The sequence below is a fragment of the Hibiscus syriacus genome, unplaced genomic scaffold (assembly GCF_006381635.1).
Source record: "Hibiscus syriacus cultivar Baekdansim isolate YM2019G1 unplaced genomic scaffold, ASM638163v2 tig00110195_pilon, whole genome shotgun sequence".
Taxonomy (NCBI): Eukaryota; Viridiplantae; Streptophyta; class Magnoliopsida; order Malvales; family Malvaceae; genus Hibiscus; species Hibiscus syriacus.
In genome coordinates, this window is record NW_024062621.1 from 150,283 (window position 1) to 157,910 (window position 7,628).

The 7,628-nt window shown below is 34.6% G+C and overlaps 1 pseudogene; it reads left to right on the top strand.

Moving 5' to 3' along the window:
• Positions 1 to 365: 365 nt before the first annotated feature.
• Positions 366 to 3,904, top strand: LOC120218326 (annotated as a pseudogene).
• The last annotated feature ends 3,724 nt before the right edge of the window (positions 3,905 to 7,628 follow it).

Here is a 7,628-nt window from a genome sequence, read left to right on the forward strand (position 1 = left end):
TTTTAATCTTACAAATCGTAGAACAAAATAGTTTTGAGTTTATATTCACAACAGATTGTGAGGCAAAAATAAAATTAAAAATTCATGACAAAATAAGTATGGAGGAACATCTTACATCCGCCTCATCCGATTAACATCTCTCTTAACAACGAAAGATGACTTATAATAGGTGTAATTTTAAAGACAAGAGGGGGTACTTTTGTCAAATAACGTTACGCTCCAGAAAAACAAACTAAACTCAATCACACGTCAGCAGAACTCCATTTTGCTATATAAGCTTTCCCTCGAGCTTTTCTTCCTTATTCCAATTGCCATTCCTTACTTAACTGCCCAAACACAGTCCTATATTTTCGAAACTTATTCTTTTTGCCTCCCAAAAGATGCAGAGATTCATTCAGGCGACGAGGCGATTTTCGGAAACTAAGTACTCTCATCAGTGGCGACGGTGCTTCTCTCTAGCGGCTCAAAAGGAGGCTGTTATGGTTCCCAAAATGCCTTCCTTTGATTACTCTCCGCTGCCTTACACCGGTCCCTCCGCCGCTGAGATCCTCTCCAAACGCAAGGAGTATCTTAACCCATCCATGTTCTACTTGTACAACAAACCAGTGAGTTTCTTTAAAAAAAAGGATTAATTCGGTGAACGATATTAAATTAATGCTCAAATTTTAATTTGGCCCTGAACTCTAAAACCTTGAAATTGTCCAAAATAATGAAAATATTATTGGATCAATCATGTACCGAAAAATATTATTGTATCTATCAGATTCGAACTGGCATTTAAGGCTCAAGAGTCAAGAGACTGGGTAAGCTGACGGAGAGAGCTTGTCGATATTTTGAAATTCAACTGTATATATATTTTTTGAAATTTAAGATCAATTTAAAATTTGAATTATAGTTTGAGATGTTTGTAGTAATTAATTAATAGAAAACGGAAGGAAATGATATCTATGGATTTTTGAAATGTACACGGAAATTTTTGAGTTTTGACAATCGGACTGTCCTTTAAAAATATTACAAAGAATTAGTCACTAGTGCAATAATTTAGGATTTATTTGGCTGCAATTCTCAGATTCATTGAACTGTATAAAGTTTAATCTGGAAAAAATATTTGTTTTTTGTTTAAATATTGTGTTGTTTTAAACTGTGGATTCCATTGTAAAATATTAAAAGTAATGATTCTGTGTTTTCTTTGTGTAGCTGAACATAGTGGATGGGAGGATTATTTGTTCGATGAAAGGGGAGAAGATACCTAGATGCATTTGGCGGGATAGCCACGGTGTGCTGCGGTCATTGTCATCCCGACCTGGTCAATGCCATCATTGAACAAGCCAAGCGCTTGCAACACTCGACGATCCTCTATCTGAACCGAACCGTCGCTGATTTCGCTGAGGCCCTTGCCAACAAGTTGCCTGGCAATCTCAAGGTCTTTTACTCTATCCTACGTATTCTAATTATCGAACTCTCAATGTTTTTGAACTTTTGACAGCTTTTCTTTCATTAGGAACACTTGTATTTGGATTGAATAAAAATATGTACATGAAAATAGGAGCACCCATTGTTTTTCCATTGTTTATAATCTGTACAGTTACTTTATTGGGTGAAATATGTTCAGTTCTGGCCATATCTGCAGGTTCAAATTGTTCTCTTTGCTTGTGCAGGTTGTATTCTTTTCAAATTCAGGGACAGAGGCTAACGAGTTGGCGATGATGATGGCGAGATTATATACCGGATGCCATGACATAATATCATTGAGGAATGCGTATCACGGGAATGCAGCAGGCACCATGGGAGCCACTGCCCAAAGTAACTGGAAGTTCAATGTTATTCAGGTACGTTGCATAGTTTATTTTATTCTATGCTGTTTTCGTTCCTTGGACGTCATTTAATTATTAAAGTAGATATCAATTTGTGATTAAAATAGTTGAAAGTGAAATAAAAGGAGTAGGTGGTGATTATGGCTTGATGTTATGTGAACCTTGTTTTATTGGTTTCATTTTGATTATGACCCAACGTTATTTTACTATGGAATGAACGTTTTATGTGAAATTTACATCCCATCATTGCTTGGTTCCTGAAGAAAACTTTGTCGGTTTTCGCTATCATGTTTTGTGAAGAGAATTTACCACGAAATTGCTAAAAATATGTAATTTTAGCATCTTTAGTACACAGACGTATCCTGATGTTATTTGCAATCATATTTGATACGTAGACCATGCATAGGCTTACATGCTCATCACGGATTTAGAAATTTGATCCATAGTCAAACTTATGGCTAATATTCTAAGTGTGTTCATCAGAGTGGAGTTCATCATGCCATAAACCCAGATCCATACCGAGGTGTATTTGGTTCTGAAGGACAGAAGTATGCAAAAGATGTCCAAGATGTTATCCAGTTTGGAGCTTCCGGAAACATTGCTGGTTTCATTTCTGAAGCTATACAGGCATCACCCATATCCACCATCACCTTCATTTTTCATTTCCTCTTATCAGATTTCATGATCTATGTTGTTCCGTCTCTTCCTTTTTCTCAATGCAACTATGTCCGATGAATACTGGGACTGGGACATATCTGGGTGGGAAGCATGCCAGTGACCGATACTCACACTCGAGTCCGAGTGACTTATCATGATGTTATAGTTAAGACTGTTAACATTCGTTTTATGTTATCATTGACAGGGAGTTGGTGGAGTTATAGAATTGGCCCCAGGTTACTTGCCTGCTGCTTATAGCACTATAAAGAAAGCATGAGGCCTTTGCATTGCCGATGAAGTTCAGGCTGGGTTTGCGCGCACAGGAAGCCATTTCTGGGGATTTGATAATCATGGAGTTGTTCCTGACATGTCACAATGGCGAAGGTTAATTTTCTTCCTTATAAATTGTTCTAGGCTTCTAGCTAATTCCCTTTGCCGGATATTACTGTTATCTTACGGTAATTGCAGCATTTTCCGACCTACTCGTAGCTATAGAACCGCTCTAGTGTTGTCGAGCTTGGGTTATGCATTTTCAGCATGAAAAGCACACACCGAGGTTTGTTTTTGTGCGGCTTGGGCATTCACTTGCAGCTGCATTGTATGTTGACAGGGCATTGGAAATGGCATTCCTATGGGTTGTGGTAACCACTCCTGAGATTGCAGAGGTATTGACCTGCCGAAGTTACTTCAATACCTTTGGGGAGAAACCCTGTATGTACAGCAGCAGGGTTAGCCATCCTGAAAGTAATCGAAAGAGAAGCTTCAGGACAATGCATGAATTTTGGGATCTTATTTGAAAGAGAGACTAACTGCACTAAAAGATAAATATGATCTTACGCATCAGACATCTTTCAATTTGGTATCATTAAGCTCATCGTAACCGGCATTGCTGATTGCCTGATTGTACAAATGTAGACAGTTATCGGGGATGTAAGAGGGAGAGGATTGATGCTTGGAGTCGAATTTGTAACCGAACACAAGCTTAAGACTCCTGCAAAGCTCGAAACAGTTCATGTAATGGCCAAAATGAAAGGTGAGGATTCTTCAAATCCCCACATTAAATACTTGCTTCAATTTACTCAAATCCCCACACTATATGATACTTGCTTCAACAACTTACTGTAGACATCGGAGTATTGGTTGGGAAAGGTGGATTTTATGGCAATGTATTTAGAATTACCCCTCCTCTCTGCTTTACCAAGGAAGATGCAGGTGAGCTGTTCCATTGATGTGTTTCCGATGCCCACAACTCAATCCGAATCCGAATAACAAAGATATAGCAACTAGGTCGATCCCTTGTGTTTTTAATGCATAATTTGTTGTTGCAGATTTCCTTGTAGATGCTATGGATTACACCATGTCGAAGATGTGATGCCTCCAGTCCCTCGGTGGGAACGAGGTTGTAGCTCGTGCATACGGAAAGGAGGTTGTAGATACTAGGATTTCAACCTGGATCTCTCTTTTAAAAAAATACTATAAATCAAGTCTCGGATAGGTCCAATCTTAATTGTAGATAAAAGATTAAATATAATTACTCACCAAGTTTATCTAATCACTGTGTAAAATCCCTTCTTGTAAGGCAAAATAATCAATAAAATTCTGCTTCAATAAGTTAAACAAGTTCTGCTATGATTTATAGAGTGATCAAAGCAATACCCCAAACATCGGTTAGTGACTAAAGTGTAAGGATTGAAAACTTAGTAACTTAATTTTGATAAATTGAAAAGTTTAAAGACTGATTTAGAAAATTTTGTCTAGGACTTGTTATCAAAAATTGAAGAATGAAAGAGCATTATGGACTTTTAGCAGGAAATTAAAGTGGATTAATGGATATAAGTTGTGTGGGATAAGTGATTAAAGTATGAGATTTAGGTGAATTGTGAGAAAAATTCAAAATGAAATAAATGAAATCTGGGTAAGGGTATCGGTACTAGAAGAACAATACCGATAATATAAGGTTAAATTGAAGGAAATGTATAAATCGGATGAATAGTATCGATATTGATTGAAGTAATATCGATATTGATGTGTAGGTATCGATACCAAGGGTATGGTATCCATAATATAATTGAAAATGAAATTTCCAGAATGCCAAAATGGTATCGATACTGAAGTGGGTATCGATACCATAGAAGATAAGTATTTGTACAGTAGAAGGGGTACCGATACTATTAATTCTGAAATGTTAAATTAGGAGTTTTCATTCCGTTTATGCAAGTGTTAATTGAATATTAGTAATTAAATTTGGTATTGATCTTTGACGTATTAATGTGTAGATTTGGATCGAAAGAGTAACGAAAGAATCGGCATAGTAAGAAATTGATCGAAAGAAAAAAGACTTACGTGAGGCAAAGATGAGTGCATTTTATTTATGCTTTCAAAGTATGAAATGAGAAAGACTTGCGATGAGTCAACCTTAGTTGATTTGGAAAGAAATTGTTTTTAAATTGTTTTATTATATATTTTATCATGTTTTGTTAAATGATTTCTTTGAATGATTTTGGATATGAATTACCCAAACTATTTTATATGTTGAGCTCTTTTGATCACATGTGAAATATTTTAAATATATTGATTATGTGAATGATTTATATGGAAAACAATAAATGATTTTGAACTAAGCCAATGTAAGATTGTATGATATATATGAATATGTGTTAAGTGAATGTGTGCTATGTGAAATGAACTACTATGATAACAAGTTTTATGTGAATGAATGATAAATTTGGATAATGCTACGTGAAAATGTCTATGTGAATAAATGATACTTGAATAATAAATGTGAAATAATTATATGGAATAAGTCCAAAGTATATTTTATGAGAATTAGGGGTATAGTTGGTATGCCAAGAGTCGAAAATTCTACGCGGTCCTTCGAGACAAATTTCTACGTGGTCCTCCGGGACAAATTCTACGTGGTCCTTCGGGACAAATCTATGTGGCACTTCGGTGCATATTATATGTGGCACTTCGGTGCAAATTATATTAGCAGTGGTGACTTCATTTTGTGCATAACCTCAATGTGCTCACATACCTTGAGTTCTCAGTAATATACGTTGGGCTAATAAAGTAAATTGATATAATTTGAAAGTGAGTAATAATATAAAATGTTCATGAAATGTCTATTAGTTTCTATATGTAATGTTTTCAAGGAAATGTATAATCAAATGTCAAATAGATATAAATTAATCAATGTTTAATAATATATGTATAAGTTAGGAAGAGTATGGTGGTTTTGTACTTCATGTTTCTTTTGAAAAATCTTCATAAATGTTTTATTTCTTTATTATACTCATTATGCATCATTAAGCCAAAGATTTAGCGTGTGATGATTTCGCACGTAGGTTCAAATAGATCTGAGGAGTAAGTCGAATAAGCAAGGGCATGACAACATATCTCCGAATGATATCAAATAAGAGTAAATTAAACAATATGTGAATTAATTATGTGTAAATTGTTGGCATATACTAAACATGTGTAAATCATAGATGCTATGATATGTATTTTAACTATGTTTTATTAAGTTTTGTTTTTATTGTCAAGTTTTAATCGCATTTTATATGAGTCAAAGTATTTGAAAAGTCAATGTGACACTTCAAAGTCGTATCTAGGTCAGATACGGGTCAGGGCGTTACAATCAATTAAAATAATTATTGCAACTTAATTTTTTATATATTCTATTTAAAAGAATTTGATACTTTATTTATATAATATAAATTTATTTCTAAATTATGATATTATATTTATAGTAAAATGAACCAATTATTAAAATTTGAGTATAATTAAATCAGTCAAAATGTCACATTACTAAGGTAACATAATATTACATAATAAGATATTGGTAATTATTGCTTCACATCATCACGTGTCATCAAATATTGATTCACGATAATACATTTCCTTAAATTAGAGTATCTGTTTTTAATAGGCAAAACTTTCGAGATAATGTTCTGAAATAAATTAATTCACGAGCTAATGCACTCCCAAGATTAATTGTTCAAATAGAGTGAAATCCACAGTGTTGGCCATAGGTCGCCATGCCTTCCGGGCGACCTTGTAGGTCGCCATACACTCCGGGCGACCTACCCTTGCTCAAACAGAGAGAATGAACGTGTTGCATGGCACATGCACGTCCCAACACATAGGTCGCCATGCCCTCCGGGCGACCTTGTAGGTCGCCATGCACTCTGGGCGACCTACCATCGCTCGGCTGCCCTCGGATTCCCTTGCATATCTCGCTCGGATGCCCTCGCATAGCTCGTTCGGATGGCCTCGGATGCTCTCGGATGGCCTCTGATGCTCTCGGATAGCCTCGGTCGGATGGCCTCGGATGCCCAACGTGTTGGGACGTGCATGGCACATGCTATCTCTTGTAGCTCGCGGGGAAGACATGGCGACCTAGTAGGTCGCCCGGAAGACATGGCGACCTACGGCCAACACTGTGGATTTCACCTTATTTGAGCAATTAATCTTGGGAGTGTTTTATCTCGTGAATTATTTTTTTTCCAAAACATTATCTCGAAAGTTTTGCCGTTTTTAATATTTCAAATTATTATTGATTGTAATTTTAAGGTATACTATTAAAATTTATTCACTGATTAATTATTTTAATTTTTAAAAATATATAAAATTTTGATATTTTATTTTACATTAAAATTATTTTTTATTAGATGAAGCTATTAATTAATTAACGATTAATGCTTTTTATTGATTATAAAGGATCGCTTAGGCTAAAATTTCAACGTAATATGCCAATGTATGAATAAATGATGACACATAATGATACATCAATAAAGATTTAATTATTAAATTAATTATAAATTATTATTATTTTTATTAAACTAATCCCAATCAATCCTACGATGATATATGATAATGATATCATCTTATTGATTTAAAAACAGGGTAAACTATATATTTAGTATCTAAATTATTATCTTTATTCTGTTTTGGTACCTAAATTTTATTTTTTTTTAAATCATACATAATATTTAATTTATGTTTTATTTTGGCGCCCGACGCTAAAAAATTAATTGAACTACTGACGTAACAATTTTTAATTTTTTTCAATGACGATGTAATATTATCTTATGGTGATACACCAATGTCACCGTTAAGTTTTCAACGGTGTGATATCAAAATAAAACATAAACTAAA